The sequence below is a fragment of the Lissotriton helveticus genome, chromosome 1_1, assembly GCF_964261635.1.
Source record: "Lissotriton helveticus chromosome 1_1, aLisHel1.1, whole genome shotgun sequence".
NCBI lineage: Eukaryota > Metazoa > Chordata > Amphibia > Caudata > Salamandridae > Lissotriton > Lissotriton helveticus.
This window is the reverse complement of record NC_136057.1, coordinates 1,771,417,404-1,771,443,977: the sequence shown is the minus strand read 5'-3', so window position 1 is coordinate 1,771,443,977 and position 26,574 is coordinate 1,771,417,404.

Here is a 26,574-nt window from a genome sequence, read left to right as displayed (position 1 = left end):
AAATGCACGCTCTGCTACATACCGCACACCCCCTTACCATTGTCTTGCTGAATGGGCATGGATCATTTGCTAAGCTTGTTCTTTGCATGATGCTTTGATTATTCACAAGCCCTTTGATTTCAGTGATGTAACACTGATGCCAGCACCCCCACTCTGAAAACTGTTCCAGCACCACTGTAAGTACACTCATTTCAAGGCATCGCTGTTGTTCCATCTGGCTGCCGCTCAGATGAAATCAGTAGCTGGTGGTGTACAGAGGTCTCCCTGTGCCTAATAGGTACCATTTCTGCCACCCGCATCTGGGCATTAGCAGTAGTAACGCATGCAGACCAGGAAATCTCCAAGGAACTTCCTGAGTGTTTGTGTAAAGCAGGATATGGCTCCTGGTGGTGGCTGGTTACTTCTGCTTCATGCTGCTACAGCCCAAAAGAGTAAGGAGAGTAAGAAATGGACCTACAGACTTTGGCTTCTCTCACCAGGTGGCCAACTTTATGGAATCTGGTCGCGGTGCCAGCCGCTCTCCCTCCACCTCTATCTGATGGGGTAGTCAGATAAGTAAACACAGAGGCGATACTCACTTCACGAGGTAGAGGGCTGCAGCGAGTGCATTCTCTCTAATTGCAGGTAAGTTCTCCCTTAAGAGAATAAGGCAGATAAATCTCCCTTCTTTACTCACACCTCATGCTTCAAAGTCCACGCCTGCCTCTTTTATCATACCTTTTCCTCTCATACCCTTTCTTTAATGACCCCTCTTCCTAGGGCCTGCCTCCCTCCATTATAACCCCTTTCTTCCTCCCTAAAAAACGTTCTCTCCCTGGAACACACCTATCTTCTCTTAGACTAAACGTATATTCAAAATGAATGTGTAAACACAACAGAACCCTTTATTGGGGAATTTGACCATAGGCCCTTAGTGCAAATATTTTTCAAAATAAAAAAGTAAAACTTTCACCACCTTTGTACACAGACCTAGACTTTCACAAGCCTTTTTAAAAATAAACAGTAAAAAAAAAAAAAAGTTAGCAAGCATTGGCAAAGCCAGCAGATCTCACCTATATGAGAGCCATATGCTTTGTCAATGTCTTTTAGCCATGTTGTACATCAGTGCATATGCTGTGCAGCATGGCTAAAAGTTTGGAAAAAATGCAATGACGCAGTCAGCGCTAACCACGTGATAGTACTTTTTCTTGTTATAGCAAGTTTGGTGAGCAATACAGACAACAGTGAGGGGGGATGGGAAGGAACAAGCTGCATGGACAATGGGAGGCAGGGTGGGAGACAACAGGCAATGGGATGGTAAACTAAAGCGCTTTGATGTGAAATTCATTGAGCTTTATTTTTTATGCGAGGTCAGGGGCCACACAAATATGGGGAGTGGGAAGGGAAGAAGCAACACAGACAAGAAAGGGTGGGAGAGTAAGAAGAAACATGGGCAACGAGTGGGTGGGAGGTTTACAAGCAACATAGATAATAGGGTTGGCAGGAAAGCTGCAACATGATCGGAAGAAAATAATATATAATACCTCAATCCCTGAACGAGCAGCAGAAGGACACTAACCAAAATAAAGCAATCAGTTCTTGATCCGTGCTCCACATGAAGAAGAGGAAATGAAACTGGCATGTGCTGCCCAATTAGGAGGCAGCAAATAAGAGTGACAATGAAGCCAACAAATGGTAAGCAATTGCCAGGTTACAAGCCCTTTGTAGTAAACAATATGGGTCTGCAAAAACTCTTGAACCGGTTTAGCTCCTTCTGTACCATCCGAGGCTTAACCATCAACACCTCAAAAACTAAATTGATGGCACTCTCCCCCTCTAAAAGATTCAAAAATTATTTCCTGCTCAATGGCGTTCCTCTGGAGTTGGTTGAATCTTTTGATTATCTTGGTGTCCGGATAAATAGCCGTATGACCTGGAAGAACCATTTGGCCAAAATGCTACTCAGTCACCGAAGAGTATCTGGGGTGACTTTGAGGGAGCTCCGTGAATCACGTAGTAAACCTGTCTCCCCGGCCATGGCCATTTATGAGGGCCAGATTCTTCCTGCGGCATTATATGGCTCTGAACTCTGGGGGTTTGAAAATGTTTCAGAGCTATCGACAGCGGAAAACGAATTTCTAAGGAAGGTGGTGGCTCTTCCTACTTCCACCCCACTGATCCCCCTGAGACTAGATCTGGGTAGAAGAGCACTAAAGGACTTGGTAAGGCTACGCCCGTTGCTCTTTTGGACTCGTTTGAGAAGAACTGTGGAGCTTGCAAAATATGCTGAAGATCTTCTGCTACTGGATACGGGTAAAAAAATAGGATGGTTGAATAAATTGAAAGACCTGGCTCTTAACCTGGGGTTAAGGGATGCATGGGATTCACAATCGCCACCACCCAAGGAAGTGATCAAAAAGCTATATTGGGACTGGGTACAGAGTAATGCGCTGAGGGTTACGGATGGGGGCTCACTCACGGATCAATTTTTGTTATTTAAATGTGTGAGAAAATTGGAGCCCTTCCTCGACCTGATAACCAAACCTCTGGATCGAGCGCTATATCTGAAACTGCGATATGGGACGCTTCCGGTGCATGATTTCACGGTGAGGTGGTCAAACTCTGGTGCCCCCCTGCGTTCATGCCCTGGCTGTGCAGCACCAAAGGAGTCTGTGGCCCACCTATTTTTTGCCTGCCCAGCTTACAAAGGGGCGCGGAAATTTTGGTTGAAACCGGTTTGCAGGGAACTGGGGCTGAGGTGTCATAGCCAGGCACTACGTGTACTTTCTACGGACTCTTCATCTTCCATCATGATTTGCGGGGTGGCAAAATTCTTGGGTAGAGCGTGGATGACGCGCTCCCGATTACTGAAATTGCATCCGGGGGGCCCTACGGTCTGATGCTGTATCCGCTGGTAGCAAACTAGTGTCTGTGGTGTACCTCTTTCTTTTATTCGTTTTAATAATTTCTCTGGAGAATTGGAAAATGTATATTGCGTATGTATTCTTTTATGGTGATTAATTTGCCGAATAAAGATATAAAGTGAGTAAACAATATCTCTTGCAAGCAACAATGCAAGCACTCTATCATAGACGAGACCTAAAACATCTCTCGCAAGTGACAGCGCATGCTAACTGTCTTAGGCGAGATCTAAAAAGGCCTTTAGTTATAGATAGTACTTTACAATGATTCCTGCAGCAAGTGTGGCGGCAGTGTGTTGTAATAAGCAGAGCAGACAATTACACTAGCCTACACAAAATAATTAGTTAATATGCGCCCTGCAGGCCCATCGGTGGCAAGCTTGGGCAGACACAAAAACTGACTTCATATTGTTTCCCTCAAGATCAGACATGTGCACAAAGGGATCGGTTCTGGCGAAGAGACATGCCCCGGGGCTGGGAGGTGAGCATCGATATTAGCTTACAATAACTAAATGAAGCTGAAAAGCTGTTTGTATAAAGTTGTATCCTGGGAAATGACAGAAGTGTGCCAGGGTCGTGAGAGGCGCCTCCAGGTGTGTTGTTCACAAAACTTGATGGGCCTTTTTGGAAATGTAGTGACTACGAACTGCCAATGCCTATCAAGTGTTTTATGTGGCGAGATCTTATTTCATGACAGAGATTTAACCCCTTCTGCACAGGTTTTGCTATTCCATGACAAGTCATCAGCACTCCCTGTATGTGGAGTTAACATGATGGGACATTGTTTTTACGCCCCGCGTGTAGTGAACTGCAACCCAACCTGAAATTCGATGCAGCACATGTTCGATGATACAGTACAATGGGGCTGACTCCCAAAACAAAGTCTTACTCCTAAAAGTAATACAAAACTTTATAAATGTGTAATTTAAATACGTTGTAAAAAATACAAGAGGTAAATAAAGTCTGTTGGCTAAACTGGTAGAAAAGGCTGAATGGGTCACCCGGTGCACGGGGCCACATGTCAGTATGCAGGAGTCAAATCCACTTAATTCACGGAAGTGCAACTTTTATACTTCAGTGAGAGACTCCTGCTTATGAGAAGTACTACTGTGCTCACGAGTATCAAACACATGCTTAATTTCCTTTTTAACTGGTATTTTCCAGGGTCATATCGAGTGTGTAGTAGCTCACTCACCCATTGCAGAGTCACGTTTCAGTGAGTGGCACTACGAGTTAGGCAATTCACAAAATAAAAGGACTTTTGAGACAGGACGTTGTTTTTCAATGAAAGATACTCACTCCTCTTTCAACCTGTTAGAAGTCAGGAATTTTAAATTGGCAAATGCAACGAAATAACTGGTGTATTTTATTTGTTTATTGGTGTCTTTATGTATTTATGTTCATGTTTTATAAAGTACAAATTTCCGTTTACTTCAGAGTACTGGGATGTTAAGTGAACCATCTCTGTGATGCCATCCGGTGTGAGACAGAACTAGTGTCAGATGACCTTCAAAGCGGCCCTATTCCGCATCGACATTAGTCAGCAGTAAGTTTTCCCTAAAACCAGCGCCTTTCCTAGTTGAAAAGATGCACTGTTTTAAGTGTTTGAGGAAAAACTTGGAAGGAAAGGAGGTGTTGGTCAGGCGCGGGGTGTGATTCCCAGCGACAGAGTCATGCGGAAGAGGAGGGTTCATGACCTGTGCATGTGAGCGCGGGGGCAGCCAGGGTGCATGGGGGATGCTTGCAGGGTCAGGGAAGTGCGCTGATGATCGATCGTGAACAGTGAGACCATGGTACCTAAAATGGCTGTCGTGTATGTTCATACGTGAGTCTGAGGAATGGGCAAGATGGCGCAGATGATGTTCAGTTTACGAACTAAAATTCCACAGTCCTCCCTTTTAACATGTCTCGCCAGCTTGTCAATTCGGATCTATCCCCATAAGACCACATATTTCTATCTCGTAGAGGGGACTCATGTGTTCAGTTCTAAAGTTCAAAGTCTTAGGGCACATACAGTTAGAAATGAGTGAACACAAAGGTGGCAAACATTGTATACCTAAGCAACACCCACACAGTACCACGACTGGTATCAGTATAAATGTAAACAACCTCCATCCCCAGTCCTTCAAAGTGTGCCAAAACCAGCTTCCAAGCGACCATCCTTCTTGCTCCTGGTGAACCTCTGAGGATGGTCTGTGGAGGTGTTCGATTGCTTTGTAAACTGAAGGCGAGTTATCTGGCACGTAGGTGCAACAGCTGGAGCCGATGATGCGGCATGCTCCTCCACGGTCGGCCAGAACCACATCTAGAACAAGGCGGTTTTGAAGAGCCACCAGGCGGACTGCCTGAAGCTCAGCCGTGTTGTTGGCGAGGATGCCAGCCGTGATGTTAATGGTTGTTTCTACTGCCTGAGTCAGGTGTCGGATAGCGTGGCTATTTGCCATTGGGCCCCACAGAGGAACAAGTCCCTTCACCGCATCCAGGAACTGTGCTCCGGTGGAGTCGGCTTGTCCAATGTCTCCGGCGCGCTTTTGCCGGTGATGGTAGGCTGGGGCCACATACGTGGGGGGAAGAATGAAGGCGATGTAGCACGTACCCCTCCAACCTTTCGGGAGCCAGGTGTAAGCTTTGATGCCACAAACAAAGTACATATTCGGGGAAGCAACAAAGGAGGGGGGATCCACTGAGACCAATGATCTGGTGATGTGGCAGGAACTGTGACCCACCAGCTGTGTTCCCTGGCCTTCAAGGCATACGAGACCTGTGACATTGATGACAGACAAGGCCACAGTCAGAGTGGCAGCTGTTCGCTTCCGTAGGTGGGAAAAGGTGGGTCTAGCTGGATTGTGGAGTACTTGCATTTCAATTCGTTCTTTGGCAGGGATGTTCATATGGAAGGAGGAACCTGAGGTCACAGGGCAAAAGGGGGCAGACGTCCTTCCTGTTTTGTTCAGCCAGAACCCATAGTAGAAGTGTGACACTGTTTGACCAGAAGCGGCGTTGTCCTTGTGGCTTTCCTGCAAGAGGATCAACCAGGCGAGGCAGGAGCCGTGAACTGAGAAAGGAGAAGGGATGAAGGGGATGGAGTGTCCAGTGGCATGCGGGAGCAACCCGCAGATCCAGCAGTTCGTGGCATTTGCAGCAAGGTTGTGCTGGTGCAGTAGTTGCACGAAGGAATTGTTCCAGAACTCCTTACACCTTTCTCGGAGCTGAGGCGAAAGGGAGATCAGGTGATGCTCTTTCATGGTGGTTGGCTGTGCAGTGGTCAGCAATATCTGACGAGCGGGTGTGCTGTCCTCCAAGATCCAGAAGGAGGTCATGAGGAGGAGGCAAAGGAGGAAGAGAATGAAGAAGGCGATTGTCTTTGATTTGTGCAAATTGTCAGTCTTTGGGTTCCTGTAGTGAGTATTTCCGACTGCGTCCATCATCTTCTTATCTGGCGCTTCCATCATCTTCTTATCTGGCGCTTCCATCATCTTCAAGGTGCTCGGTAGTGGGCAGAACCACAGACTTTGTTTAGCTTCTCTCCGGGTAACCCTTGGTTGTTTTAGGCCACCGTTCTGAGATTTTAACTTAGTCCGTGGTCTACTTAGCCGAAGCTCCCTCCTTTTCGACGCAGGAAATACCCTTCCCGGGATGGCACAGTGGGATCAGGGAATTTTGCAAGTTCGAGTGCCTCGGTATCAGGATAGCAGTTCAGTGATGGGCGGTCTTTGTTCAGGAGCTCTTCTTGGGTGTCGACGTTCTCTGTCGTGGCCAGGGCCGAGGAGACCTTCTTGCAGTGATGTGCGTGCAGCCAGTGCCTTCTCCCCTCTACTCGAAGAGCCGTCCGAGTGGTGATCAGTACTTGCCAGGGGCCCGTCCACCGGGGTTCCAGACTCTTTGCTCGTTGAAAATTCCGGACTAAAACGTAATCTCCCGGTTGGATATCGTTACCGGGACCCCTGGAAGCATCGGGGATGGCCTGCTGCACCTGTTGATGAATGACAGACAACGTTTTAGTTAGCTTGTATAAATAATCTGACAGCAGGACGTCGGGGACGTCGAGAATGGATGTTGGTTTGGGGGCAGTCCAGAGGTTCATTGGTCGCCCAAACACAACCTCGTAGGGGGTCAAGTGGTGCTTAGTGGGAGTGGAGCGCATCGATAGCAATGCCAGTGGGAGGGCATCTGGCCACTTAAGTCCTGTGGTGGCCACTATTTTTGACAGTTTCAGTTTCAGTGTAGCATTGTGTCGCTCAACTAGGCCAGCAGATTGGGGGTGGAAGACCGCATGGAACCTCTGTTTTACCCCCAGCCCCTTCAAGATTAGTTGGATAACTTCAGCTATGAAGTGGGGGCCATTGTCGCTCCATAAAATTCGACAAAGGCCGTAGCGAGGAAAGAACTCTTTCAGTAGTACTTTGGCAGTAGTCATGGCAGTGTTATCACGGGTTGGATAGGCTTCCACCCATTTGCTGAAGGCACATACAATGACTAATACGTACTTCAAGCCTTGGCATCTCTCCAGCTGGATGTAATCCATCTGGAGGATCTCAAAGGGGTGGTCGGGGATTCCAAACCCTCCCCGGGGTACCACAGTTCCTTTCCCGGGGTTGTGTTGTAGGCAGATAAGACACTGTTGGACCAGGCGTTTGGCTGAGTCGGGGATCTTGTTGTTGTGGCAGACTTTGGAAATGAGTTCAATCATGGGGGCAGAACCATAGTGTGCCATAGTCAGTATGGGAATCAAGTATGAGTCAGGCAGCAACCATTTGTTTGTGTCTTTTGTCCACCAGCAGCCTTCATCGTCCTTTAGACCCACCCGTGCCCACTCAGTCAGTTCGTGAGGTGTGCTGGCCGACTGGATGTCCCTAATCGTTTCCCTAGCGTCAGTCCATTTTTCTGCTTGTGACCTGGTCACATATATGCGTGTCGTCGTCCTATTCTCAGCTGTGGTTCGGGCAGTGATGTCGGCCAGTGCGTTTCCCTGTCCAACTAAGTCCGTCACCTTCTTGTGTGCCTGGCATTTGATCACTGCTAATCGTTTGGGGAGGAGAACTGCTTCAATCAGGGCGGAGACTAGATCTCCGTGAAGGATGGGCGTGCCGTGGGACGTCAGGAATCCCCTTTCCCTCCACAAGAGCCCAAAATGATGAACCACCCCGAAGGCATATTGGCTGTCCGTGTAAATGTTCGCTGTGGTTCCTGCTGCTATGATACATGCTCGTGTGAGGGCAATTAGCTCTGCCGCCTGTGCGGATCGTTGCGTAATGCGGGCTGTTTCAACTACTGTTTGGGCTGTCGTCACCGCATAGGCAGCTGAAGTGGTGCCGTCTGGGAGTTTGATACAAGAGCCGTCTACCCATAGTTCTCCATCAGGGTCTGTAAAAGCAATGTCTCGGAGGTCAATTCTACTCCTGGTCTGTTCGTCCGTAAGGGTCACACAGTCGTGTATAGGGGGCACATCGGGGTCATTTTCAGGCAAGGGCAACAGTGTAGCAGGATTCAAAGTTGTGCATCTCTTCAGAGTGATGTGGGGTGCAAGTAGAGTCAATTCGTACCCTGTCAGTCGTGCACTAGTCAGGTGTTGGGTCTTGGTCTGGTTCAAAAGGGTGTCAACTGCGTGGGGTACCAACACCGTGAGGGAGTTCGAAAGTACAATTCCCTCACTCTGACGGATAGAGACAGCAGCGGCGGCTACTGCTCGAAGGCAGGCAGGTAAAGCTCTGGCGACCGGGTCAAGAGTGGCAGAGAAGTAGGCACAAGGGCGTTGTTTGGAACTGATGGGCTGAGTTAGAACAGACAATGCGCATCCCTCCCTTTCGTGAGTGAAGAGGGAGAAGGGCTTGGAGTAATCTGGTGTTCCTAGGACGGGTGCCGAGCAAAGGGCATCCCGCAACTCCTTAAAGGATGCTTGGCATTCGGGGGTCCAAGGGAGTGGGAAGGGAACATCTTTGGTCAACAGGGAAAGTAGGGGCTTTATAATGAGACTGAAATTTGGTAACCATTGTCGGCAAAAAGAGGTAAGGCCCACCAATGAACGGACTTGCTTCTGTGTTTTTGGGATGGGGGTGTCTAGGATAGTTTGGATTCGGTCGGGCGTAAGTTTCCTCCCTTCTTTGGACAGGAGATGGCCTAGGTATGTCACTTGAGGCTGGCAGAACTGCAGTTTCTTTTTGGAGACTTGTGGCCATTCTCCGCAAGAAAGTGCAAGAGTTGGATAGTGGCTGTGATTGCAAGTGGAGTGGTGTCGGCCGCCAAAAGGATATCATCGACATATTGGATCAACACCACTCCATCTGGCAGCTGGACGGCGTCCAGCTGCCTTTTGAGGGCCTGGCTGTAAATGCTGGGACTTTCAGTGTGGCCCTGGGGAGCTCTGCAAAATCGGTACGAACGGTTTTTTAAGGTGAAGCCGAAGAGATAGCGGCTGTCTGGATGGATGGGGATAGAGAAAAATGCATTCTTGAGATCGATAACGGTGAAGGTGGTGGCAGTGGACGGGATGAGGGTCAGGATGGTGGTGATGTCTGAGACTACGGGGTACTGTGGCACCACCACTTTGTTGACTTCTCGCAGGTCGATGATGAAGCGGTACGCTTTCTCATCTCCCTCACCTTGCTTCTTAACAATGGGTAGGATAGGACTGTTGCAGACATTACTAACCACTTCCTCTACCACTCCTGCATCTACCAGGGACTGAATAATCGCTACCAATGCCTTCTCGCCTTCGGGCGATATCCGGTACTGTGGGAGTTTCGGGAGTATTGCGTCTGGTCGAACAGTTATGTGCACAGGGTCGATCATCATTCGTCCTACATCCGAGTCATTTCTGGCCCATAGGTACAGGGGTAGGGTGTCGAGCAAGGATGGATCAGCATCAGTTATAGAGTACATATGTTGTGCGGGGCGGGATCTGGACATGCTCGGATTGTCGTACAGGATGACTCGGACTCCATCTGGGGAACACCTAATAGTAACTCGGAAATGTTTTAGTAAATCAATACCCATAATGGCGTCAGGGGAGTTGGAGGAGAGCAGGAATGTTGTGTCAGTGGGGTTGTTTCCTAGGTCAAAGGAGATAGGTACAGACAGGGGATTAGTGGAGGGCGTTCCATCGAAACCTATCGATGTAATGTGTGAGCCAGACAAGGGTGTCCTTGGAATCAGTCGCTTTGATAATACACTACGTGTCGCTCCAGTGTCTACCAAGAATGGAGACTTTGTACCCAGGACCTTAGCGGTGACGTAAGGACCTTGCTGGTCAACACAGAGCTCGACTGGATCCCTCCCTTGCCCCTGGCAGTCCTATGCGAAGTCGGGAGTGTTCTCACTGTCAGATAGTTGATACTGGTTCTGTCGGGGACGGTCAAATGTGTTCGATCTTCCTGGTCTGTCGCTGTAGGTGTCGTTTGTGTACCCCCGCCCCTGCCCTCTAGTCCTGGGGCCATTCGTCATGTCCCTCGTATCTTTATTTTTAATTAGTTCCAGAAGAGCCGGACATTGAGACTTCCAATGCCCGAATCCTCTGCAAAATGCACACTGATTATCTTCTATGTCCCTACGTCCAGAGTAGGGAGTGGACGTGCGGTCCTTTGTGGGTGGATTTCTAGGGGTAATTGATTGGTAGCTCCCCTTGTGTAGTTCTTTCCCGACTGCCACCCCTTGTATCTGGGCTATCATCACCCTTTCCTTCAAATCTTTCTTCTTTCTCTCGGTTGCCCTATCATTCTCATTCTTTTGGTGTTCGTAGTACTGAGCCATTTGGAGGATAGCAGTGGGTTTGGAGGCCCCCCAACTACTCTCGCTCGTTTGTAACTTTTGGGAAACCTCTTGTGACAGACCCTTTACGTAGTTTTGCACAAATAGGTGTTGTCCAGTTGCGGTGGTCATGTCTTGGCCACTGTAGTCGGAGAACACCGTTTCAAATCGGGAGAAGTATTCTGATACGTCTTCCTGGGGTTTCTGACGGCAAGCCGTGACTATTGACCAATCTACCTTTTTCTCTGGGATCAAGGTTTTTAACTTCTGAACTATTTTGTCCGGAAGTTCCAGTATGTCTTTTATCGGTTTCCTTCCGGGCTCTCGTCGTCTATCTAGCTCACTGAGTTGATTCCAGGTATGTCCGAACAGATCTGTGTGTTCGGCTTTCCGGATTTGCTTCCACACGTCAGCCGGCAGACATAACCCGAAGAACAAATCAATGTCTGCTAGAGTCATTATCGTTGAGCCCAAGGCTGTGCCTAATTCGGTGTAAAATGCTGTCGGGTTTTTCCTTAAATCAGGCAGGGTTTGCCTAAAGGTTAAAATATCTTGTCGATCCCATGGTTGGTAAACCCAATTGTACACAACCCTCCCTTTTACATCTGCGTGGTTGATATCATCGTTTGTTCCCTGACCTCTTGGGGGAACCCAGTAAGGGGCGGCTTCTCTGATAGGCATCATAGTGTTGGCTACTTCTAATGGGGACTCAGCCGTTTCAGGGACCGTGGTCTTAACTTCTGGTTTCTGTTCCGCGAGGTGGCGGAAGACTTCAAGCGTTTGCATGAAGAGGTCCGTCACATCGCGTTCAGTCCCATCTCCAACATCGACCCTTCTATATAGAGCCGTCAGCTTAGCAGGACCCTTATTTTGATACCTATCCTCATATGCGTTCAGGGTGTGGTAGCTGAACCGTAAAATGAAATGCCGTCTGTGGCTACCGGCATGTGAATTGTGCATATCCATCGTATATTCTTCGCTCTCTTTCCGTTCTACCAGTGTCTTTGCTATCTTGTCAATCCCATCCCGCTCATCTTTGCTCAACCTGTTTGGTCTAGCCGTTCACTGCTTGCTAGTCTCGAGTTCATCTGATGTTGTTACCAAGGTGGCTGGTGCGAAGGCCGTAAGAGCCGGGGCACTAGCGCCAGAGTCACCCTCGCCTGCACTCAGAACTGGTAGGTGCTGTGCCAGAGGCTGGCAGGGGGCATAAGGAGGGGGCATGTAGATAATCGGAGGACCTAGCAGTAACTCGTCGTTTGCCCGTTGTTTGGAGGGCATCTCCGGGTAGAGCGTAGAGGGGGTCCTAACAGGGCATTGGCCTGTCGACCCTGATTCTTGCTTTTGTCTAACTTCCTCTCTCCTTCTTATTTCTTTGTCTAGTTCCTTAGCGGCCAGGTGGGCTGCCTTTCGCAACTCTTTCCCTATTCTTGCTTCTTCTCTTTTCCTTCGTTGCTCTGCTTCTTTGCGCCACATGCCGATACTATCGAGCATGGTGGGTGTTGCCTTATTTATTCTTACAGCTGCTTCTAGCGCTTTTATTTTATGATCATCAAAGGAACCTATCAGTGGCCACTGACTTTCGGGATCCTTTTTTGTATATTTATGCCATAACTTACTATAAGCTATAGCGACTAGTCCTTGCTTAGTAAACATGTCCTTATTAGGGGTGCCTTCCAATGGAGCTGGATGGTTCATCTCTAATAAGCGGTCCGGGTTGAACCAACTACCAATTAGTGGGGAGAAGACAGGCATGACAGATTACAACGGGGGACAAAGGTCCGCACTACCTATCTTTCACTATTTGCAAAGACTAGACAGAATATTGCTATTCTACGTTGTTTGCAAACAGAGAACCTCGAAAGAACTATACTTCAAACAATCTATGTTCGGACAATCAATCAGTGGGGAGAAAAATAGGTACGGCAGATTACAATGGGGGACAAAAGTCTGCGTTACCTACCCTTCACTATCCGCAAAGGGAGATAGAATATTCCTATTCCTCCCCGTTTGCAGGCAGCGAATATCTCAAAGAGCGACAAAGCAAATACTAGTATTTCAATCAATCAAACAATCAATCAATTCGCAATTCGTCGTGTGTCACGACCTTACCCGGACCGCGTGGACAGTTTCTTGTCTTCCGCTTCCAGCGCCCAATCGTCCTCTATTCTCTGCTGCTACCGCGGCACTCCTGATGGTTCCCAGTCAGGACCATAGATCACTCGGGAGAGTTCTGCTTGGAACCAGTGAAGTTCGGATGATCGGCTGTCAGACGAGGGTCTATCGGACAGGAGCTCTCCCGATCGTTGCAGTCGTTCACTCTGTCGTCGGGACCTCTCCCACTGGATCCACGTGTCGCTGATGGGCCCCACACTTGGGACGCCAATTGTGGAAAGTCAGGAAAATGGTCAGGCAATTTAGTCGATATTTCTTAAGTAATTTTGCCCGGCGTTTAAACGCCTCTAATACCATACGAAGTTTATCAAATAAAGAGGCAGGCGCTGGAGACAGGAAGACAGGAAACAAGTTTTATTCCGACGGAGCAGAACACATCAGATCGGACAACAAGGTATCGTCTCGAGGTGCTCTCTAACAGCCTCTCTGAGGCTTGGCCTTTTATACACTGGTTTATGACATGTGACCACTCTTTATTACAATAAAGACATTGTGAAGTAATGGAAAAAGACATCCCCGGTACCCCCCCAGTTCCGACTCATTCCAACACGTGGCTACAGTAGAGGTCCTCACCCCCCATACAATAGGAGGGGGCTATCACGCAGCTGAGTGTTCCGCCGATTCCTTTGGAATGTGTGCGCCTGATCGGATCTCAGGGGGTGGGGAGGTCATGATCAATAGTAGCTCCTTTGAAGAGGGGCGAGTGCATACAGTAGTGGGCAATAAACTGTATCCTCAGGCTTAAGGGATGACCAGCGGTCCGTGCAGACAATCGGGCTCAGAGGAAGGGGTCATCAAAGGAGAGATATTCATGAAGGGATGACCAGCGGTCCGTGTGGACAATCGAGCGTAGAGGAAGGGTTTATCAACAGAGGGGTATTCATGGAAGGAAAGGAGGTGTTGGTCAGGCGCGGGGTGTGATTCCCAGCGACAGAGTCATGCGGAAGAGGAGGGTTCATGACCTGTGCATGTGAGCGCGGGGGCAGCCAGGGTGCATGGGGGATGCTTGCAGGGTCAGGGAAGTGCGCTGATGATCGATCGTGAACAGTGAGACCATGGTACCTAAAATGGCTGTTGTGTATGTTCATACGTGAGTCTGAGGAATGGGCAAGATGGCGCAGATGATGTTCAGTTTACGAACTAAAATTCCACAAACCTTCCTCCCTTTATGTGACGCACCAATTTTTTTTTTTTTTTTTTTTTATTTAATGTGATTTTATATAGCGCAAACTTTACCCGAAGGTGTCAGAGCGCTTTACATAAGAACCAGTTGCAAAACATAAGGACTTAGGATTACATGCGTTACATAAAAGATACAAACAGAAAAAATTGCAAATGTACAAGATGTAAAGTCACACAAGGAAGAGATGCAAACAGATAGAAAAATTGCAAATGTACAAAAAGTAGAGTCACTCAAGTAAGAGATACAAATGGATATACTCTAAGAGTCACTTTTGAACATCTTCTTGTGTTGACCCCCATACACTAGAGCAACCCCTGTCCCCACTAAGCAGGCCCTCTTGCCTCCCGACAACTTCTGGTGGCACTACTCACTCTGCACTCGAAAAGGCAACACCCATAGCCCTTGCCCCATTGATCTAAACCCACCCACTCGCCCACAGACCATGCCTGATTTGTAAAAGAATAAGTGCGGGGGCCCAAAGTCTTAATCAGAAACTCACAGTCAGTGCAATAGAAGGGTGAGGTACTGAACACGAAGGCCAGGGCTCGAGTCGGGGTATCACGTGCGTGGACGGCATCCCCCCACTTATTTTACTGGGTGGACGCCGTCCCCCCTGCCAAACAGCTGGACTTCACTCAGTCTTTGGCCTCTCTGGTAAGAGATCGGATCTCGTCCCAGAGAGGCCAAGCGCTTTATAAGTGATTTCAGAGTAAGCTAACACAACAGAGAACAGGCAGTGGAATCTGACCCTGTGACCCTGGGGCTGAGAGGCAGCATGAGCCACCGAGCGTTGAACAATCACATCTAAGGAGTGAGCGAGGGGAGGCAATGAACCCGCTGGTGCAAGCCACCTTTCGTGACGTTACTTCCTGTCGTGACGTCACGAAAGGTGACAGCATCCCCCCACTTCTTTTTTTAGGACTTGTGCCCTGACCAAGGCACTGTAGTCGATTGCACCTCATGCCTCTTTACTACACCACCAGATACTCCCTGCCCTTTTATCTCACTCTTTCAGGTTGTTTTTCATCCCAGTATTCTCCATTGTCACTGATCTTCGGTTTTTCTCTTCCTCCTTCTTCCACTCAAATGTTTATTTCTCTCTCTAGATGTGGCTCAAAGGCTGATGAGGACAAATAAGCTGCCAGTCCCTAAAATGAGCGTTGGTGGGTCACATCTGCAACCACCAGCTAAAATTAAGCTCTGGTTGTTTCTACCATAGACCTGGAAGTCCCTGTCCTCCCATGAGTTCTGAGCTCTTTTGGAAATAAACTAGTCAGCGACCAGCCACCCTTATCTCTACCTTCCTGCCAGGACCCCTGGGCTCTGGAGGTAAATATACCCTATAAAGGGAGGCTGCAGGAACTCCCTGTAGCCTTCCACTGTGGAGTTCTGGGTACACAAGAGAACTAGGATAAAGAATACACCAAGACATTTGGCGCTAATTACAATGGGACATGCACTATGTGTTATTTTGAGAAGAATGCAATAATTCACCCACACACAGTGAGACACAAAATATGTACATGAGTAGGCTTACTACCTTACTCAGAGTAAAACACCAGTGATTAGGTTTCATTTTTTTAAATTTATTCACAGTTTTCTATAACACAGACTTTATCCAATGGTATTTGAGCGCCTTACATGTGAACAATCTGTGTTCTAGATAACAAACATCATAAAACATCCAAAATTAAAGGAAGACACCTTTCATATCCATATAAGAACAGTGCCAGAAAAGAAGTACTGTAGAAAGCAGTCATAGTAAAAGGACCAAAGTCAACAGGAGAGAAGAGAGGCAACTGGTCCAATTGGGCTAGGCCGGTTGTTCTTAACCTGTGGTCCCGGGACCCCTCGAGGTCGCAAGAAGCCTACCCAGGGAGTCCGTGGCTGCTTAGAAAATGTATTAATATTCAAGCGATTAATGAAGTGTATACAAATAAAGACGCAAAATGTAAAATTGAAGTTGGTAGTCTCAGATTGAGTTGTGGGGGCAGTGCAAATGCATCAAACAGAATATAGTATGGTCGATCAGTAGCCTCAATTGAGGCTTCCCACTAAAATTTGTGATATCATTTTTTCATATTTGTGAACTACATAAAATATTTAATCATCTGTGTACTTGTTTTATGAAAGCTTGTTTCTGCATTTTTGTATATTGTTTTTATAGTTGAAATCCTCGAAATTGCCTAAAGCCAAGGTCGCCTAATTCCAATAATGCTTAAATGGGAGTTCACAGAAATCAAAAGGTTAAGAACCACTGGACTAGGTAGTTCGGATCAGCCAAGGCTATCATGTGACAAACCTCCTTTTAACCAAAGCTTTTGTTTTGACATTCTAGTGATGCTGTTGGTACTTGAACAAAAAGTTCCATATGCATGTGTTTTTAACAGAGCAATTCTGCCTCTGGTTGTTGTAATCAATATTTAAGATTAGTTTAGACAGCTCTAAAATAGTTTGGCCTCCATTTCTTGTTTGTATTTGCTGTTTTACATGTATACTTCAATGATTTTAGCAGATTTTCCGACTCTTTTAAAAGGCCTGGTAAAATACTGGCCTGGGGGCATCCATAATGGCATCTCCCACACTGGGACAAGGAGAGAGGACATGCAGGCCACTCAATAATTCAATGTAAATGCAACACTGTCACCCTCACCCTCTACCCCCTCCCGTGCCCCTGCTGAGAACGAACCACCGCCATTTCAGATGACAGTCAGAACAAAGAAACTCCCAAAAGTAATTGTAATTGCATTTATATAGCGCTAACTTCCCCTGACGAGGCGTCGAAGCGCTTTTTCAGCGAGTAGCACGCTACTCCGGGACCCAGAGAGGATTAGTGCTGAATTAGTATAGTGTAATATGAAATTAATTTTAAGTGGTTGATAGGTTAGTCAGTTATTTGGATTCGGGAGGATAGCAGAAGGATAGAAGAGGAAAAACGGTTTGTATTTATATAGCGCTTGTTCCCCCTGATGGGATGTTGAGCACTTTTTTTTGGGCGAGTAACACGCTACTCCGGAAATCCATAAAGAATTAGTGGTGAATTAGTATGGTGAAATATGAAAGTAATTTGAGTGGTGGATATTAGTCAGTTATTTGAGTAAGAAGGATAGCGGAGGGATAGAAGGGGAAGAAAGGTTTGCCTTCATACAGCACCTGTTACCCCTGATGGGTGTTGAAGCAGTTTTCTGGCGAGTAGCACGCTACTCTGGAACCCATAAAGGGTTAGTGTTGACAATTAGTATAGTGAAATATGAAGTAATTTGAGTGGTGGATATGTTATTCAGTTATTTGGATAGAGAAGGGTAGGTGGCGGGATAGAAGAGCGAAAGAGGTTTGTATTTATATATAACGCTTGCTACCCTGATGGGGTTTTGAAGCGCTTTTTTGGCGAGTAGCCCGCTACTATGGAACCCATAAGGATTAGTGTTGAATTAGTATGGTGAAACATGAAAGTAATTTGAGTGGTGGATATGTTAGTCAGTTATTTGAATTGATAAGGGTTGGGGAGGGGTAGAAATGGGAAAAGGTTAGCACTTGTAACCCTGATGGGGTGTTGAAACGCTTTATTGGCAAGTAGCATGCTATTCTGGAACCCATAAAGGAATTAGTATAGTGGAATATGGAATTTGAGAAGTGAACATGTTAGTTTGTTATTTTTATTAAAAAGGATAGTGGAGGAATAGAAGAGTGAAGGATTTGGATTTATTTGGGGGGGAGGTCATAGCAGTAGGAGGAGGCTTTTGGATGAGTAGAAAGGTGTTTTGGAGGTGAAGAGTGAGAGGGAAGAGTTTAGAAAGGTTTGTTTTGGGGATCGTATAGTAAAAGAGGTGTCAGATGGTGCAAGGTGGGGTAGAGTAGGGGAGAGTTTAGAAAGGGTTATTTGGGGGATCATAGTAGTGGTATGGGTTTAAGGATTAATGAGAGAGTGGATGTAGATGATATATTGATAGATGTATAGGGTGAGAAATAGGGTAGTGCATTGGAAAGAGTAGTAGAAAGAAGTTTGAGATGAGTTAGAAAGTAGGGCTCGAATATATATTGAGAGAAGTATAGGCTGAGAAATAGGGTAGTGCACTGGAAATGCTAAATTAGAAAAAAAGTGATATATATATAGATCCATAAGTACATTGAAAGTATATAGATGCATAAAGGAGGTAAGTATATGTAGATTTAAGATATTGATAGATGTACAGAATGAGAAATAAGGTAGTGCATTGGATATGCTTTTTCAGGAGAAAAGTAACAAACGCACAGATCCTAGTACATGGAAGGTACATGGATGCACAGTGGAAGCAAGTACATGTAGACCAAAGATGCACCAGATAAACTCCGGACGAGAACAAGCTTGGTATTGTAGTTTGTTCCTTTGTGTGGTTTGAAAGGTGGGTGCATGTTTGTATTTTGTGATGGTATTATGAGCTGTTGCGCTTTGACGATCTTGTTGTGCTGGTGTGTGTGATATGTTTTGGTTTTGAGGAGTAGTGAAAAGAGGTGCTGGTGTATTTGTTTCATGCAATGGATTTGGTTGTATAGTATTGTTTGTGAGAGGAGATTGTAAGGTAGAGGGGTGGTGATGTGTTTATGAGTAGAGTGTAAGTTGTGTGTAGGAGGGAATGAAATAGATTTAAGAGTGTTTGTCCTAGACTGGTTTGTTGCAAGAGTTAAAAAGTGTGGTGCCGTGCAGTGTATGTGTTGTGCGTTAGTGTTATTATGGTAGAAGGAAAAGGAGGGTTTGGTTGGACAAATGATGGAAGGCAGGTTATATGTTTGTTAGTGATAAAAAGTGGTCTGTTAGGAGTAATTAGAGCAGGGAGTGGGGAGTGTGTGTCTGGATGGGATGTAGTTATGTATGGTGTTGAATGGTATTGTCTTATAATATGGCACAGTATTCTTAAATGGTGTGCTGTGGAAAAACAGGGTAACATTTATTATAAGAGGTCACAATATTAGGGCAAATAGGGGAAGGGATTCCAAGAGAAAATAATCACTGTGTGAGACTGGTGAGAGTAATATGTTGCAACAGAAGGACTGATAGGGTGGGCTTAGGTATAAAAAAAGGATATGAACCTGAATTGTGAAGGCTCTGGGGACAGAGTTTATTAAATAAAAGTAGGTGTTTGGGATAGGGAGTGGGAAACAGAAAAGTTTAAAAAGTAGCTTATTGATTAAAATCCACTACACTAAAAACATAAAAATTCACTTTTTATTTAAATTACGATTTTTTTTAAATTAAACTATACATTGGCCGGTCCATTGTAAATAAAATAAACAAGTATTAGCATTAGCAAATTAGCCAAGAGAAATATATACAATTGGCAAATACATGAAAATATATAAATGTAAAGGCGGAGACAGTTCTTGGACTTTTACCTTTCTTGCAATCTTTTCTCTGAACTTTTCTCAAGGTTAGTCATTGGAAAGCTCAACAGTACCACACTAGATTAATAGCCTGGTTTATTTAATAGGGTTCTGATTATGATGAGTCAGGCTGGGCAAAAGACCATGTAGGATTCCTGTGTGACTAACACGGTACTCCCGCACCTAGTTTACCGGGTTTGGGAACACCGTACATTTTACCAACTCGTGATTACAGCTGGTGAAATCACCGGTGACTATCGCAGTCACTGAAGTCCAGCCTCGGGCCCCAGACCCGGAGACACATTCTCTTCTTCAAAAGGAGGAGCATGCATGCCAAATCTATTTTTCCTTTTCCACCCCCTTCACTCCCTGCCCCTTCCCCCCCCCCGAGTCAGCCCCACACGGAGGCCACTGCGCCCATTTCTATCCTACTCACAGCAGGTGGTATTTGGGAACATTAAACCGCTTGGAATAGAGATTAACTCTACAACACAAAATAGTCATAATTAACAGCAAACGTTGCCAGTATGCTCTCAATGGTATTCGTTTTTTCAAGCTTAGAATGATGACTGGCGAGTATGCCTCAGTGTGGTTGCAGGATGTGACGACCTGCGCAGCAGGTACGCGTGCCTACCGAGCAGTCCTACCTGCAGAAGTAATGAGTAATGGCAGAATTTACCAACTGCACGGGGTAGGCTGAGGGCAAGGAGATGCTACGGGTGGAGCGAGGCTCAACCCAAGAGCCCCCCTGACACTTTTCTCGGAGGGAAATGAGGGGCTGAGGGGGGAGGGGGGGGGCGATGATGGGGGTGGGGCCTTTACTTTAATGATGTCTGCAGGGCACAACAACGAGGGGGGTAAATCCATCTGAGCCTCCGAGAGCACGCTGTAGGGGGGAAAGGGGTCAGCGCTGACAGCCCCATCCCCACAACATCCCTTTGTTTTCTCACTGACCCAATTAAAAACGAAAACTGCCCCCGTCATCCTTCTCTGTTTCCAGTTTCTGTTCTTTGTGTTGAGAGCGTGTGTCAGGGTTGGAGACGGGCTGCAGGGGCCTGTGTGTAACTACCACGTCACAGGTTTCAATCCCGGCAGGCCTTTAAGGCTTTTCAGAGATCCGTCAAGTAAAGAACGCAGCCTAGAGGCAATGGGGCGAACGGAATTAATCATTTTTTTGTGTATTCTGATCTTCAAGTGGCGAAGCAAGTATAACCATTTAAGTGTCGTGCCTTCGTTCTCAATTCTGGAGGAAAAGATTCTGAGAAAAGTCTTGTGGTCGATTATTTTGAATGCGTATGATAAGTCCCTTCGCGGTGTCTTTGGTACGGGTCGGGTGTTATCAAGAGCTGAGGGAGGGGTGGGTTTCTGTACCTATGTTGCTTTAAGGACGGAATCAACAGTGGAAAGAGTTGAGCCGGTTATTGTTCGAAATATGAGAAAGAAGTAGTTTGGAGACAATTTTTTTGTATGACCTTTAGGTGGATGTCACGTGACGTCACAATGTGCGCATCTCAATGTGCCGATGCTTCTGGGGGTTGGAAGCAGTGGGCAGTGTATCCAATACATGTAACCTATCAACTGGATTTTTCCATGACGCAACCTACTGCCGTCACATAACTAGTCCTAATGCATCACTGCTTCTGGAAGGCAGGAAGAGGTGGGCCAGGGTGTGTCCCATGGCCAGCAGACCTGTCGTGTCTGAATTCTCGCCATCTTCGCAGGGCTTTCAAAGGCGGGAATGTCCCGAGTGCCCCTTGATTATTGGTGCAGCCCAGCAGAAAGGGCAGCTTTTTCCAGCTCAGTCGGGCCCCTCGTCAACACACGCATCCATTCTGTGCCCACCTCTGGGGTGGACTAGGGCGGAAAATGAAACATGTACTGATGTAAAGTGACAGGTGCGATGGAGAAAGCAGACCCTGTCTCCCACCCCTACTGGGCCGGGAGCCCTCCAGCTACCCCCACCCCCACTTAACGTACTAATGATTTTTATGCATGTCCTATTGATTCTGCCGAGAGGGCTTCCAGATCACGAGGTTTGCATTTATCGCTTCGTCTGGACAAGCTCTTAGGGAATCGGTTAGAAGCTCGCGGGACCGCTCACTCTAATTTGAGGGAAAACGTCTGCCTTTTGTAAAGTAGAAACTCTCCTCGTTTGTTTCCATATTTTATTTCATTTCTCCAAATCTTCATCTAGTGTAAGCAGCACGAGGGTCGTTTATTCATTCATATATTTATTTTCCCTCCATTCAGCAACTTGTATTGTGGCCTTGGATCATGGATGGAATCTTGCATATCCCATTAGAGTGTTGTTACCTTCTTATTGCGCACACCACAAGATGGGTATAGTGGTCAAACAGGGCAGGGCTCGAGTCGGGGGGTACACGCAGTACACGGCGTCCCCCCACTCTTTTCACAGGGTGGACACCATCCCCCCTGCCAAGAAGCTGGGCCCCACAGAAATATGCTGAACGTGTCCTGTTGTAATATTCAGACACCAGGATACGATCAGCATATGCCGTCATGGGGTCAATTGCATATTGTCAGTCCCCCCACTTCTTTTTATAGGACTTGTGCCCTGACACAGGGGGTTGGTTGTTGTACCTCCCTAGATCAGTAATTGTGTGTATCACGAGGGTGGGGTCTTCTAACCTCAGATGGTGTTTTGTGTACCTCTTGAGAGTGGGGTAATGTAGTCTCAGATGCAGTCTGTGTATAGGGTGTGCGTGGGCGTTGATGTCTCAGATTGAGTCTTGTGTGCTTCATGAGGGTGCGTGTCATTGCCTTAGAAGCAATCTTCGTGGGTTCCATTAGAGTGGGTGTTGTAATCTCAAACGGAGTCTTGTGTCCATCATGAGTTAGAGGGTGTGTTGTAGCTGGCCTCAGATGGAGTTTTGTGCGCACCCTGTGATGGTAATCTCAGAGTCTTGTGTACATAGTGAGCATAGTGTTTTAGCGTCAGATGGAGTCTTGTATAACTAGCTAGAGTGTAGTGTTGTAGCCTGTTTGGAGTCTGAGTGTAATATTTCAGTGAGTTGTTGTGGCCTGAGGTGGAGTATTGGGTATTTTGTGAGTATGTGTGTTGTTGCCTCCGATGGAGACTTGTGTATCTAGTGAGGGTGTAGTGTTGTAGCCTTATATGAAGTTCAATGCGCATTGTGAGGGTGGGTTCTTGTGACCTCAGAAGGTGTCTTGTATTCATCATGAGGGTGGGTGTTGTGTCCTCAGATGGAGTATTGTGAACATTGTGAGGGTGGGTGTTTCCGTCTTAGATGTTGTCCGTTGTACATCATGAGGGTGTAGTGGTCTAGGCTCCTTGGGGCTCATTTTGGTGGGTGTTTGTGTCTCAGTTGGAGTCACTAGTCTTGAGTGTAAGAATGACTGTTGAACGATTATATCTTTCCTCTTCAGTTTTTCTTGCTCAAAGGAATCAGCTTACGCATCTAAGTAGGTTTTTGTGTAGAATGTTTGATGTTCATGGTAGATGTATTAACATAGCTTGTGTGAGCGAGCAGACTGCGGTTAGCCAAAAAGGCAGTACTAAAGGTGACTGTAATTACATGAGACCTTTGGCCACTTTGCACCTAGGAGCAAATGTCTTCCCTGGAATAGTAGGAAAAACACTACGACGACTTGAGGGTTTTACTCCCACCAAGCTTCCGCCAGCCAAATTGGCCCATAGTATCATGCACATGCCTGCTGGCTGCTTTTTTTAAGCCATGGTACACGGTAGCTGTAGCATACCTACAAACATTGGCAAAGACAACAGGGCCTAGAGCCGCAACCTATTGGTTTTGGCAGTGTTTGTTTATTTTTGTGTTTGGGACTTCTAGGCTTTTACTACCGGTCACGACCACAAAATATAACAGATCAGACAGTCAGCTCTAAAGAAGGCAGACAGTTTGATGTATTCACACCAGTGTCCCCAATCCATTGGTTCATCGGTGTAAGGTTTTCACCAATGGAGCCAGTGGAGACACCGTCGGCAGAAATAAGAAGTCTTTCCCAACAGAGAGATAGAGTTCTCTACCACACTTTTGGCTGAGCACCCAGTCTGCCAGAACCAAAACCGTGCTCCTTTTATTCTCTCCCAGAGACACATTTTGTCCTCTAGGCAATCCCAACCTCTCATTCCCACTAGATTTCATTCGAATTTCCATACAGCACGCCCCACAAATGTCACTGTCTTTCCAAGTAAATCACTTTATTACCTCTTCAATGGTACGCATTTCATCGACCCCCCAAAAAAAGACAATATGCGTCCTCTTAACCTGTGATGCTTCAGTTTCACAAGAATTTCTCCAGCAGGCGCTCAGCCTATTGCAGTGTCTCCCACAGTTTCCTAGAGACGTCATCTTTGACAAACACTGCACAAACATGCAGTTGGTCACATATTTGCAGCAGTCATTGTCCTGCAGGGCAGAAGGTCACCACAGATTCCAGTTTCCTGTTAAGCAATCTGTCACTGACAGCTGAGGTTACCTTTGTACCACCTGTGATAAAAAAGAGTAGAAAACACACAAGCTACCCTGGTATTCTTGGAAGTGGGTAGTGACGAATGATGAGAAGGAGAAACACGAACACGCCCCAACCTTCCCGGAGGTAATGAATGTGGTGATGGAACCACATTATAAGAAACAAGTAATGATCAAGCCAATAGGCCTAGCTTTGTTGTTATAGTGAAGAGCCTCAGTTTATTGAGGGCAAAAGCTTTTTTGTGTGAGGTTAGGACTCTGTCTGCTCCTTGACTGCCATAGAAATAAGGCACATTATGAGTATAGTTATTGTAAATTAGTCGTCCGCTCAGTATTGTTAAAGAGCGGAGTGCGTACCGAAGGACTGGCGCAGATTATCAGAGTTATGCAAAGCCACAGTTTGTAAATTTGGTGATGGCAGTTCTGTTTAAGTTGGTTATGAGATGAAATCAGAGCTGAAGACCAAGGCCACGATTCTGATAGAGCCCCACTCTCACAGCCTGCCCAGTATAAAGTGTGCATCTGGCAAAGGCCGATTGCACAGGGTTCACTAAATACTGGTGCACCATTTGTGACCTACTCCGATTCATACACCCCGGAATGGGCAATAACATCCAAGAAGTGCATGTTAGTCCTCATTGCGAGATGCCCAAACATCACATGTACACTGTTTGTCCATGTGAATTGTGGCAGATTTGACGTGGCAAACATTTTGAGGCCAGAAAATCCCTGGTCTGCCAATTTGCGCCTGAGTTTGAATAATCCTGTTTTCTGTGCTAATTCACATTTGTAACTGAAATTGAATTAACTGAATATGCGTAGGCATGGCAGATAGTTGGCATGGACATTAGTGATGCATATGGATGTAGAGAAGTGGAATTGTATAAAGAAACAAAATGGTGAGCCTGCATGGCTTCCAGCTCTTTTTCTGCCGCAGTCGGTTTAGCAATGTGTCTTAAAATATAGACCACCCATGCTCAGATGGTCCTACAGTGGCGTCTGATAACCAAGGGATCTTAATGCACAAGGATCGCTGTAGTCACTTTGCTGGTACAACACCAAATTCTTTGAGTCCTACCACTCATACGAGTATCTGAGATCGTCCATCCAAACAGATATATACAATATAGGAAAGAATCCTGCACATCCATGCATTAACACTCTGGAATGTCCTAGGGCAGATCTCAGGCTTGATAGAGGCATCCTGATGTTCTAGACCAGTGTGCATTAAAGACACACTTGTGTGTGGCTATTCCTTGAGTAGTGTGTCCAAACTGGTTCTGTATTGCCATGTTATGAGCCTGTCCATCCTTCTCCAGGAGGATGCCACCTACAACTGGAAAATTGAAATGTACTAATGAAGGGGTGCAGAATGACAGCCGCTTTATCCTCAACAGGTAATATCCATTCAGCAGGACCCTAGTGGTGTAGCTGCCTTAGAGCACCACTGAATTCCCATGTATATTTTGCAATTTTCTAGGGTTTTAATTATTTGTATTTGCCTTTCGTACACATTACTTTTAATTTTATAAGTACCCAAACGTTCTTTTCTGAGCTTGCGCTTTGTTCCACAAAGTCTGCTTTTGAGTCAGCTCTTTACACTTCCTGTTTAGCTTCCACTTTCATCGCCACCAACATCCGACCACTCGCTTCACACTTCTCCATCTACGGGGACAAGGGCACAGTTGGGCCATGCTTCCTTGTATGTAGCAGAATAAATAGCACAACTATGACTTCATAACATCCTTCTTATCTAAAGTGACTGCATATACTCACCCAAACCCCTGTTGAATCTTTCCACAAGCCCATTTTTCTATGGGTTGTATAAGTCTGGTCTGTTTAAGAGTAAATTATACCATGACTTTTCAAGACGTGAGCCATTCCCTCCAATACAACCTGAAGACCATTGTCTGTCATTAGTTCTCCTCGGATACCTTCTCTAAAAAAAAATAAAAAAACTCCTTGAAAAATTCTGTGATAGTGTCAGTTTTTACATCTTTTACTCAGCCAGACATTGACTTCCTTCAATGAATCTCTTCCATGTGGTTAGAAAGATAATCTTTTAGAGAGAACAAGAATCCACCTAGTGGTTAATTTGCAAAAAAATAAAGTGCCGGGGCTCTTGTCAGGAGGCAGCTTGTAGCAGCCCATTTCTCCTGTTAGCGCCACCTAAAACAGAACCAACTGCTAACCATGAAAGTGGGGAGAGGATGTGGTGAAATGGCTAGTGCTGCAAATTCTGGAGCTGGAGAGCCAGGTTCGAGTCTCAGTGTCGGCTTAACATCCTGTGATTCTTGGTAAATCATTTAATTTCCCTGTAAATTAATGTGTCCTTAACTGGTGCTCATCAAAAGCACCAGTGTTGATATTTAAGTGCCGGTGCTGAGCACCAGAAACCACTGGCTCAAATTAAGCACTGATCCACCCACATATCAACTTTGACACCTGCATATCCCCCCACTTCCTGGAGAAGAATACTGTTCCACCACACTGAATAGATAATGTTCTCCTTAGACATTTTTACCTACGCTTGCTACTTCAGTTGCCTCATTTGAGATGTCACTGGATGTCACTGTCCTGTATTCTGACATTCCTTTTTGGAATTGTTCCTCATACTGTGACATCAACAACTGCTCTGTACTATAATGTCACTGCCTACTACTTTGTTCTGAAATTTTACATCACTACCCATCATTGTTCCTGCTGGCTGTGATGGTCCCTACACTCAGAAGTCACTGGCTCCCAC